At 40.4% G+C, this 12,668-nt stretch overlaps 1 protein-coding gene across 4 annotated transcripts in view; it reads left to right on the top strand.

The window, feature by feature from the left end:
- Positions 1-12,668, top strand: part of Diaph3 (diaphanous related formin 3) — a 452,383-nt gene that overhangs the window by 11,429 nt on the left and 428,286 nt on the right. The window lies entirely within an intron of this gene.

Below are 12,668 nucleotides of genomic sequence, written 5' to 3'. Positions count from 1 at the left end.
CATTTTATTTTTGTTATTTACCTCAGAGAGCAACTTCATCAAAGGGAGAAATTCCCTCATAAAGTGCGTTCTTATCAGTTGCATTCCGTGTGCAGGAACTGTGCCTTTCCCCGCAGTTCTTGCCCCCCCCCCCCCGTCCCAGTGCTGTCACTACTTAATAACCATTTGGAAGTGTGATCATCCTCAGTCTTTTGATTTCACTTTTCTTTGCCTTTAGCTCAGAAACTGCCTCATCTCAACTGTCTGTCTGGGTGTGACTGTGGTGGTCTGTCACAGATGTGAGGGACAGTGGGAAAGGGAATGGGCCCAGACCTGATTTATAGTTGACCTTGATTCCGTCCTGAGACTGGCCACTTAGCAGCTCTGCTGCTCAATTTTCTGACCTCTGAGATGGGGGTGGTAGCTGTTCTGTAGGGAGTTGGGCACATCAGTAATTGCAGTGAGTACACAGAGAGTAGGGGCCATAATGATGGAAACGTAGGCTGTGTCCTATGGGAACCAAGGACTATTAGCAAGCGTGGATTCATAGTCTAGGGCCGTTTGCCTTAGAGGAACAGGTCACTGTGTGGTGTTTCTTTTAAGCTCAGGAATGGGAATGGTGACCTCCAGCCCAGAACTGAAAGTGAGCACCTTCTCACCTCTCCCTCCATTAACTGTGCAGTCTAACTTTATTCTTCACCAGGCAACTGCTTCTCCATTGTTCCTCTGGACAATGTGACTCACACTGTTTTTAACTCATATAGCCAGGTCTGAGGTCTCTCAGGTCCAGGTATGCCTATATGCCCACGGTCAGTGGAAGAGGAGACTGATTTCCATGACTCTCACAGGTTTCCAGAGGAGAGGGGAATTAGACTGACACTGCTTGGGTTTCTACTCTGTCCTATGTTTAACTGTGGCCAGTGAAGGCTACTGGACCCACCTTGATGACATGCGTTCTAGGGAAGGGATGGTGTATACAATGCAAATAAATCAGCATTTTATCCACCATATACAGATGTATATTTGTAGGTGGGAGGCTGCTTGTTTGTTTCCCAGCTGCCCAGACTCCTGGAATGATCACACAGAAATCTGTATTAATTGCCATACTGTTTGGCCAATAGCTTAAGCATATTTCCAGCTAGCTCCTACATCCCACACTAACCCATCTCCATTAATCTGTGCATCACCACGAGGTTGTGCTCTAGCGCAAGCATCTATCCCCAGCTGCTATGGCTGTGTGGCTTCTCACTAATTCAGCCTAATTTCTCCCAGCATTCAGTTTAGTTTCCCCCGCGTAGCTCTATTCTGTTAAGTCACTGGCCAAAACAGATTTATTCTTTAGCCATTAAAGGCTACATATAGACCCAAGGATTTCCCACACTATTTCCCCTTTTCTGTTTAAATAAAAAGGAAGGCTTTAACTTTAACATAGTAAAATTACATATAACAAAACAGGTATCAAGAAAGAATTACAATTACAATACTTATATCTACTTTATCTTTTTTCATAACTAAGGAAAACTATGATTATAACTATTCTTTAACTTCTTCAAAGACCCCAGAAGGATATAATATTACCTAAATTAACAATAAGTGCATTGTAAGCAACTTCCAAAACTCTAGAATTGACAGAGACATCTCACTACCTGGACAGTCACCCAAAGTTCTTCAGTAACGTTGCAGGCACCCATCTTCATCCTACTGGCCCATAGTCCTCTGTCACAATTCATGGAAGGTTGGTATTTATCAAAAAGGCACGTTTGATAAGAGGAGGTTAGGCAGCCCTCCTGAAGCAGGGGATTTGAGGGGTGAGTAGGACTTGTAGGGTAACAGGTGCAGCCTGAACAGAGGGGTGAACCTGGCATGATCGCGAGCGCAGAGAGAATGAAGTAGGTCCTCTTACTGGATCTGGTAGCATTAGAGCCTGGGTTCCGACACTTAGGTCCTGGGTACTCATCCTCAATAGACCAGTAAGATGCAGAAAAAGATTCATTTGATATAGCCGTATTGGGAAGAGGAGACAAGAGGTTTCATAACTGCTCCTCTCCAAGTCTACCACTGTGGTCTAGATGTGAGACTTAGGTTTAAATTCGGCAAAAGATATGCAAATGTCTGCTGTCTTTGTCCAAGTGTGGTCCTGCCCTCCATTGTCTTGGATCCCGTGTATCCAGCAAGGTGATCTATGAGATCTTAGATTTTCCCCTGGCTTCAGCCTTTACCTTCCCCAGCAAGAGATTCCTGGGGAACTTCCAATATATGGGGGTGATCCATTATTTTAAGAGTCTGATAGCCAGAGGGAGCATAAACATCTCTCTAGGGTATCTTCCTTTTTCCAGAAAGGTTTACAAGACCACGTATGGAATTACTAAGGAGAGGACTAATTGCTGATGCTTCAGTAATTTGGGGATTGATGCAAAAGAGAAGAGCTGAAGCAGGGCCAAATAGCAGCTGGTGCTGGACTTTCTGGAGCCCTCACGGCCAGGGCTCTCAGTGTGAACATATGAGAGAGAACTTCTTAGAATTATCGCTCATAGTTCCAAGGGCTCTTAGGAGTTATGTTTAGACAGTTGTTAAGTATTTTTCCCTTACCCTCTTTTCTTTAAACAAGCTTGGCCATTCTTTTTGCCCTTTGGACTAATCCTGTATTAAAAAACCAGTTTTGTTTACAGAATTAGCTGAGTTTGTCCCAAAATTGCTGTTATTGGCTTTTAGTGTTTGGGGAGCGTTTCTAATGTCTTTAGTAAATGGCTCTGGAAGCGTAACCAAACAAGCAGTGAATGTCTCTGGACAAACAAGGAGCTTAAAGGGCCCTGAAGTAAATGATTATTTAAGCACAGGAACAATCTCCCATCATGGAACCTATATAATATACTGATTTTTAAAGACTGTTATGTATTATTTGAGTTGGTTATGTGTAGAGTGTTTTTTGAACATGCACACTATTGGTGACTAGAAGAGTAAAAGCTCTCGTCCTTCAGTTGGTCTGGGACTGAGCTTCTGCTGCCTTCACTGTGTGCTTTAGTCTGTACACTGGCTTGTCTGCTACCCAATTCCTGCCATATTTTTTTTATAGTTTTGGTTGTAAGCCTAGCCTTTAACTTCTCCCAGACCCCTCCATTTCTCTCTCTCTCTCTCTCTCTCTTTCTCTCTCTCTCTCTTTGCTTTTTTGGTACAGGATTTTTCTGTGTTGCCCTGGCTGTCCCGGAACTCACTCTGTAGACTGGACTGGCCTGCCTCTGCCTCTTGGAATTAGAGGTGTGCACCACCACTGCCCAGCTGCCATCTGCCATCTGCCATCTTCCTTCCTTCCTTCCTTCCTTCCTTCCTTCCTTCCTTCCTCCTTCCTTCTTTCGTTTTTTTAAAAAAAGATATATTTATTTATTATGTATACACTGCTTTGCCTTGACATATGCCTGCATGTCAAAAGAGGGCACCAGATTTCTTATTGATAGTTCTGAACCACTGTGTGGTTGTTGGGAATTGAACTCAGCCAGTTCTCTTAACTTCTGAGCCATCTCTCCAGCTTGCCATATTTCTTTTTAATGACCCTGTTGTGGCTATTTCTTGCATCCTAAAAACTTGTTCCCATATGTACATAGCTAACTTTTTAACACACCTGTAACATTTCCTTATCTTTTTTTGTGTATTTTTAATTTATGTGGGAGTCTGTATGGCTCTGCACATGGGTGTACAGGTGTTCTCAGGTGACAAAGTTGTCAGATCCCCTGAAACTGGAATTAGAGGGAGATGTAAGCGTCCATGTGGATGCTGGGCATTGAACTCCTGCCTTCTGGAAAAACAAGCCAGAGCTCCTAATTATTAAGCTGTCTTTCTAGTCCCCATTCCTTATATTTAAAATAGCAGTATTCGCTCCTCCTTCCTAGATTCGAGGTTCTCTTCGCAGTCACACTACCACTTGTCTTTTCACAGAGCACTCATCACCTTCAATATCTTCTGTGATTTTACTTGTAGTTTTTACATCTGTTTCTCCAAAAGAAAACAAATTCTTGTAAGGTAAACAACAAGAAAACAAAGCCACTTTTATTGCTGAGTACCTTGTCAGAATATAGTAATGTTTAATAGACATTTACATGAACAAATAAATATTCTAGGAATCTCATTCTTTAAGAAGAATGGGTTTCTATATTTCACACTTTAAACTTTCCTTTTGACTTTGGTTTTAGATGTTTGCATGTTAATTAGCACATATTTAAGAGTATATATTTAGCAGGTAGGAATTCTTTTGTCATTGGACACTGTGGTTAAAGGACTTATCCCACGTTTTGCACTTTGATTACTTTTTATTTGTACTGTTTTGGTTATAAGGTCCTGGGGTGGAAGTAGGTGCTCCTCAATTTAATGTACTGTCATGCACATGTTGGCAACCTGGTTATAATGTATGATAGAAACATCAGTATTATGAGACAAAGTCTCCAAGAACCTCATTTTTTGCCTTTTATATTTTGAAATCATGTTCTCATTTACGTTATTGCATTAACAAGTAGAGTGAGCATGTTGATGTTTACCTTAACTTTCCCAAGATGGCGTGATGTCGTTTACATTTACAATAAGGAAAAATGATAGATTTCTTTTATATACACCATTAATAAGTGTCATAAAATAGAAAAATAAGCTAAGTCAATATATTATTGTTGCCACAGAAATTGAATTTGTGTCAAAAGGATTTGTGCTTGTGATGTAGTGATTCGTATATTTTTCTTGGAATTAAGTCTCTAGCAGGTGACAACATCAATAATTCACAGAACCAAGGAGCTTTTTGAGATTGGTTAATTTATATATGTGAATTAAAAAAGAAATGAATAATGTGCTTAATATATTCTGACGCATTGGAAAATATGCATTAAAAATTCGGCCTATTAAAGAATCTGTGCTTCTGTCATTTATTAGATTTATATTTTAGATCTCCATTTATTCTTTTACTAATGCATGCACATTTTTATTTCAAGGGAAACACTATATTTTTGATTCAGTGTGAAAAGTATTATCTATGGTAACTTAGAGCTTTTCTTATTGTAGAAATGTGCATTGCAGGCAGCTGGGCTAATGCGGAAGATTATGAAAGCCATGCTTCAAAATTTCACCTCCTAGATATATAAAACAGCATCAATAAAGTCGAAATTATATTGCATATAGTTTAAAATGCACCCCCCATGTACCATATTGCAAACACTTGCTGTACTGTAACCATACAGGGAGGCTACTGAAGCAGAACATTGAGATCATATCTTGTGCCCCACAACTCTCATATCTAACTTCATCTGGCTCCTGTCTTCTCATTACTTACACAAGCTATGCTTGTTACCACAAGTTGAGTGATCAACAGGATAACAGCAGTGCAGCTACCCCCAGCCCCCTCAGCCTGTCCATCATGTTATGTAACCCAATCAGTGGCAAGACTGGGCGGAGGAACATAATCTTGCTCTTTGAGACCTTGTGAGTAGGTGATTAAGATGTGTTTCATGTAAGCACAGGTGAGAAGGTACCCACCCACCTGACATCTCTCTCATCTCTTACATAAACTGTGTCTGAATCAGCTTTCCTACAAAGTGGTCTCCAGGGATGCTAGCCTCTGCCATCGTCTGATTTCAGCTGCTTTACAATGATATTCTTTCCCTTGCTTCTCGACTGTTCGACTTCTGCCATGTGGCCAGCAGAGCAGGGCTTTGTGCACCAATGCTATGATTCATTCTTCTCTTGCTTTGGGAAAAACTACGTGGATTACAACTTAAGCTATTTAAGTACTATTGCAATGATGCATACTTAGGTCTAAACCTTTGATCCTGTGTGCTGCTTCTCAATAGAACTTTCAGTAGAATTTGCATGTTACAGAGAATGTGTATGGGATATACTTTTAAATTTTTTCTTTTAATTTTATATACTAGCCCCAGTTCTCTCTCCCTTCCTCCTCCTGGCCTTACTTCCTCCTATCTCACTCGCTCATCCACTCCTCAGAAGGGTTAGAACCTTTCTTGGGGAGTCAACAAAGTCTGGTATACCAAGTTGAGGCAGGACCAGGACCCTCCCCCCTGTATCAAGACTGATCAAGGTATCCTACCATAGGGAATTGGCTCTGAAAAGCCAGTCCATGCATGCATGAGGTATAATTTATACTCAGTTGTTCATTCAGTCAGTCTAATCAAATTTTCTTCAGGTGATGCTGGGATATAAGCAAGATCCTTCTCGGGTGTATGTGAAAGGATACATGTGTACTGTGTTGGCCTTGGGAATAGTCACTCTAAATTCCCGATTTGGACCAAAGCCTAGGAGGCTGAAGAATTACCACAGGGACTGACTGCATGGCTTGGATAAGCTTCAAGATATTTCAGACGCTCTGGAATTAGCTGTTTTTTTCTGGAGGTGTGGGCCTTCCTTCGCAGGAATGTGGCAGCCTTTGCTCATATTGAATACTCTGCTGCACCACATACAAAGGCATCTTTTCTAGCCTATTCTGGAGCCTCTTGGATGCTGCCTTCTGAAAGCTGATCTTTCCTCTTCCACAGAATAGAGCTTGTGGAGAAGGGAGACATTGGTCCTCTCTGGGGCAGAAGAGAAGCCTGGTTAAGGATGGTGTGACTGTCTTTCTGAGCCAGTCAGGATTACAGTGTGCATGAATGATTAAAAGAGACTGCAGCAGAATTCCCTACATCTCCTCTCTGACTTTTTACCATGCAGACTAAAAAAACGTGCTCCACAGCCACACAAAGGGCTAGTCAACTGAAAAGTTCTTCCTGGTATCAAAGAGCCAGCCTTACTCTTGTTTTAAGGGGTAGAGAAGCATCGGTGTTCTTTTTAGGGCTTTTTGAGATGTTAAATCCAGAGACCAACAAATTGCAGAATGTTATTTTCACATCTGTTCTGTAGTTCTGTGATTACCTGGGAGATGACCCTGTAGATGTGTTTAGTGACATGGTTAGAAGTCATATTTTATTTTCAACTGTCAACATATTTGGTGTTGACAGTAAAATAAACACAGCCATGTGGATTAGAAATGCTATTAGGTCAAAGTCAACATTCAAGTCTTGTTTCTGGTGTAAAGGGTTAGTATGGACTTCAAAACAGGCATGAACAGCACGTACAGCCCTCTCCAACCGTAGATTATGATTAGAAGACTGATCCTTGGGTCGCCCTCCAGGCTTTACTTTGCTGGGAAAAAGGCTGCTGTTTCATATTTTGTGAGCCAAATAGTGATACGTCTGTTTTCTTTTTGCTCTTTAATCTAAGCTGTCTCTGGAATGCTAGGGTTACAGGCGTGTGTTCCCATGCCCCCTCACAGTATAATTTGGTATAATCTTCAATATTTAGGTATTAAGTGTGTTCTTGTTTTTAAGGTTTACTTACCCTTTTAAATTATGTGTATGTCTGTGTGCATCTGTACAATATATGAGTTGAGGCTCCCACAGAGTCTAAATTAGGGTTCAGATTCCCTGGAACTGGAGTTTAGAGGTGGTTGTGAGCAACCTGATTGATTGGATGTTGGGAGAGCCGTACACACACTTAACTGTTGATCCATCTTCTCCAGCTTTTAGTAAATGTATTCTTATGAGATTGAATGTACCTTAACAGTCGGGTAAGCATGATAGAGTGAGAGTTGATAGTTCATCTTACATGGCAGACATTGTTGAATTCTCTGGGGACTGATTGGTATCTGCCCTGAATTGATGCCAGAGCCTGTCCTAACTATTCTAGTTCCTCCTTTCTCACTTCTTTGAAATTCTTTTGTCCTCCCTTTTTGTATCCTTCCTGTGACTTACAAGTCTTTAAATCAAGTTTTATGAAAAATTCAAAGAGGCAGGCGCAGGCAATGTTGGATGGGTCAGTGCTAGAGCAGAATGGCTCATGTGGGCCTGGGTGAGCTTCCTCGTTACCAGAGTACACACTGGGCACACGAGTTCCTAAGTGCCCACCTTTGACCTACTGACACAGAACCCTAGGAGACTGGGGCTTTGGAATCTCCTTTCTCAAGGCATGGTGTGATTGCTGTGCACACAGCTGGGCTGGAAACCAGCTGATCTGGAAGTCTTGTTTTAAAAGGTATGCCTGAGTCTGGCTTCTTTGGAGGCATTCTTACAAAGCTGTGTCCTGAAAGGGAATGGATTCAATTGTATTGTACAAGTGTAAATATTTCTGAAAACAGCAAATTTATCTAGTCCTGCTAGTTTGACACTTGGTGGCTCTCATGCTCTTAATGACAGCAAGGGACAGCAGATTATCTGCTCTGGTGGCTGCATGTGCTAACAACAAAGGCTGCTAAAGTTTGGACTATAGCTTCGAATCTTTTTTGTTTGCACTTGCCTCTGGGGTGTGCATGGTGGTGCCTTGTATGTTACATAACTTATCTGTCTCTGTCATTGTCTTGTAAATGTTGACGGGAGAAACTGTGTCTTTATTCCTCGTGATATTCACAGCATTTAATGGAATGCTCTAAAAGTTCTAAATCCATCTTTTGACAGTGTGTACTATCTTCAATAAAAGTTTTGATGCATTGCTTAAATGGAAGTATAGAGACCTATGTTCTGTGTTTCTACTTTTTCCCCTCTCTCTTGGATCCTATGTTCTTTTGAAGAAAATCCTACAAAAGCTTCTTTTTTCTCTTTTAATACCGCAGTGACCCTCTTGACCATCTGTCCTAGGAACTGTCATTAGTAGAAAGCATTGTTACCTATCTATAAGTCATGCCCCTTACTTTTTAGCAAGTTGAACACAGGATCACAGAAAAAAGGGTGAGGTTTCGCCTTTGGAAAAGAGTCCTAATGGCCTTCAGTTACCACTTAGCCAATTACTAGTGGTCATGTGAACAAAGCCGTGTGTATTTTAGTATCAGTAGTGTTATTTTGGTCCACTGCCGTAAAGCATTAAAAACACATTAAGTCATACATCTGAAACTTCAAAAGTGACATAAATGTCTAAAGCAGTATGCTCTTTACTTTTTTAGGTGGGTGCATATAACCCTAATAATTGCTATTGGTTTATTAGTTTTTTTAACCATGTTCTTAGTTGCTTCCACTTAATAATCCTTAACTTTTCCTTCTTGAAGTGGATATTCGCAGTGCTGCTCATGCATTGATTGACACATGCAGTTCTGACTTTCCCCAGGAATATGTTATAGGCCGCTGCTGGTTCTAAACTGTAACTGCTTCATTTAAAGGTGTCTTGGTTAGTCAGTATTAGTATAAGGAAGCTATCTTTGTTAACCTCTCCCACCCAACAATTAAGGACATTCCCATTTCATTTTGTGTATTCAGAAGTAAGACCAGAACCCTACAGAGTTCTCTGAGGATTTTGTGGTAGTCATTCTCTTTGGCTCTCAGCAACTTCAAGTCAGTAAATGGTCTTCATTTTATAAGTGTATATGCCAGATCCACATGGCCTCTAGTCAGTGTAAGCTTCCTAACGATAGGACTTGAATTGAATATTAAATTGAGGACTTGGGAGATGTTTCAGTGGTTAAAATGCTGCTAGTGCTGGTTTGAGAACAGGACTTTGGGTGGAGAAAGGACATGTAAGCCAGATGAGATACTGTGAGTCTGTACTTCCTAGCGTTTTTACCTTGATGCCTGGCATGGGGGTTGGAGCAGAGACAGGAGACTCTCCTGAGGCTAGCTAGGTGTACACAATTGTGAAAAAGGACCCTGCCTCAAATAAGGTGGAAGGGAGGACCCACACCTGAGGCTGTCCTGTGACCACCAAATCCCCGTTGTGGCACACATGTGTCCACATATTTATGTTCCATGTATCACTCACACACACACACATACACACACACACACACACACACACACACACAAAACAGTCAAGCATCTCATGGAGAGTTATCACATGTTACAGCTTTTGTACTTGCTAAGTGGTGCTTATATGTTTTTCCTTTAGGTTTTAAGCAAACTGTGTTTTTGGACACTACAGGTTTTAGGGAAAATCAGTGCTTAGATCTACTTAGAGTTTCAATGGTCATAAGGCAAATAATTATGTTTGAGAAACTCACATTTTGAAATGAATTTTTTTTTCTGACTTTATTGCCTTTGTTCCCTTTCGAGACAAGGTTTCTCTGTGTAGCCCTGGTTGTCCTGAAACTTACTCTGTAGACCAGGCTGGCCTAAAATCCAGAGATCCACCTGCCTCTGTCTCCCGGAATCCTGAATACTAGGATTAAAGGTGCAGGCCACCACTGCCCATCTGACTTTATTATTTGATACAGATTTCCAAGGTCAATTTTCTAGCTGTTTCCTAATCAGTCAATACCTACAGGCTTCTCATTGGTTCATGCCTTTGCCATAATTCAGAACCCTCCCGTCTTGTCCTCCTGGAAGTGAGAATTGATTAAATGAAAGTTGTGATTACTACTCATTTATCTATTTAAGCTTATTTGGTATTGTAGCCCAGTCTGGCCTTTGTCTTATGTTCTGCTTGCCTCTATTTCCCAAGATAGAGAACTGCTGGACTTAACAGTTATGCGCTAACACATTCAACATACAATTCTAGTTTCAAAGTCTGTCCAGTTTTTGGTCTTTGAAGACAGATACATTTATTTTTCTTAGATGTTTGCATCTTCTTGATTTATCATGTAACTTTCAGTTATTATTTTATGTCTTCTACTATGATTTTTTTTTAAGACAAAACCCAAAACATATGTAGTCTCCTGTAACTCAGTATGTACCCTAGGCTGGCTATGAGCTCTTTTAGCCTCTGTCTCCCAAGTGTTTTGATTACAGGGGGCAACAACATATTGACTGTCGTGGAATATTTGCTTACACTGTTAAGATGTGTCTTTGCCTAAGGTGCCTTCTAATTGGTTTAATATACAGCTACATGGCCAATCTCTAGGTAGGAGAGAATAGGCAGGACTTCTAGGCAGAGAGAGAGAAACTTGGGAATTTTGCCAGCAGACTTGGAGCAAGTCCTAAGTGCCATAATAAGGAGAGGTAACCAAGCCACATAGCAGAATATAGACTTAAAAGGATGGGTTAATTAAGTTATAAATGCTAGTCGGAAAAAGGCCTAAGCTAAGGCCAAGCTTTCATAATAATAAGTCTCTGGGTCATTGTTTGGAGGCTGGCAGTGAACAATAGTCTGTCAAGAAAGCTTGCTACAATTGACCTTCTACAGGTTTTAGGTTCTAACTTAAAACTTCTCTTAGTTCACTTAAAACTGTCTCTTCTCATTCTTAGTTAAAAAAATCTATCTCTATCCCTTTTGGGGTAATATTTCTATTGGGTAATTAAGTGGCATATTATCCTAAATGTATTTCAGCTTTATACGTAATTTCCTTGACTTTGCTTTTTATGAATTCGACCACATGACATGTTACTCTCAGAAATTGCTACAGCCCTCTTGTGTCACAGGTGCTTGAGATGATCCTTGACTTTGCTTTTTATGAATTCGACCACATGACATGTTACTCTCAGAAATTGCTACAGCCCTCTTGTGTCACAGGTGCTTGAGATGATACCTTTTAGGAGCCAGCTGAGTTATAATTGTAGGATAGCAAGCAGATGTGTTTAACCAAAGTCGTGTGCATAACCCTATTCTTTTGGAAGGCACACATATAGCAGGTAGGTTTTACACTTGCTTTGAGAACTGTGCAGTTTTGGTCTTTAGTTGTAGTATCCATCTCTGGGATGACACTGATTGTAAACTTGACAGGCTTATTTTATAAGTCATATTTTATAACCGAAGATTTTAAACAGTAGTACATAGTTCAGCATTATCAGTTCCTATTAGATCAAAGGAAGCAGTTTTAATTCGGCAAGCAGTTGAGTCTGGAATTGGGTGGAGTGGCTGGTCATGATCATTAACATGGCCACCTTCTTTTGGTATACACAGGTTATTTCTGGGTTGTTGCGGGGAGCTGTTAGTTTGTTCCCGACTGCTCAACCCCAAAATAATCACTTAGAAACTATATTATTTAAATCACTCTTTGGCCAAACACTTAAGTGTATTGCTAGCTAGCTCTTACATCTAGAATTAACCCATTTCCTTTATTTTATATTTTAACATGAAGCTCGTGGCCTACCGGCAAGATTCCAGCTGACAGCTTGCCTCCTGGAGTCTCTCTGACTCGGCCTACTCTCTCTAATCTCTTTCAACCTGGCTTTACTCTGTTAAGCCATTGGTTGAAAGCAGCTTCTTTATTCATTAACCAATAAAAGCAACACATATGCAGAAGGACTTCCCACACCACTGGGACTTTCAATTTTTTTTTTCCCCCCTTTGGAAGGGACATGCTGGTGAAGGCAGAGACTATGGAGTACTATTTACATTGTCAGGTTTTTAGTTAAGATCATCATTACAGTAACGTAATGATCATGAAGCTGTTTTAGTAGATCAACATGAGTACAAATTTTATTCTGTTCAATAAATGTTGAATTATCTATGTACCACGTATGTGTTAGATGACAGTTGTTAGCACATGTTCTTTTATAAGCATAAATGAATAGATCTGGTTTCTTACTTGGAAATGTTTGACCCTTTCTGTCTTTGAAAGCTCTAATGCTCCAATGAATAAGGAAGGAGAATTGGAAATTGAATACAGCTACCTGAATACAAATTGCTGCACTGCCCTTGATTACTAAAACAGATATTTTTCTTCCTAAATACTTGCTTCTTTTGAACTATGCTTTGTGGGAAACTAATTTATTCATTTTCTAAAGTGGCCTTGTTTGTCTAGTAAGGAA

Source organism: Myodes glareolus, chromosome 12, assembly GCF_982192425.1.
Source record: "Myodes glareolus chromosome 12, mMyoGla1.1, whole genome shotgun sequence".
In the NCBI taxonomy this organism is placed as follows: domain Eukaryota; kingdom Metazoa; phylum Chordata; class Mammalia; order Rodentia; family Cricetidae; genus Myodes; species Myodes glareolus.
This window is presented reverse-complemented; position numbering and strand designations above follow the sequence as displayed.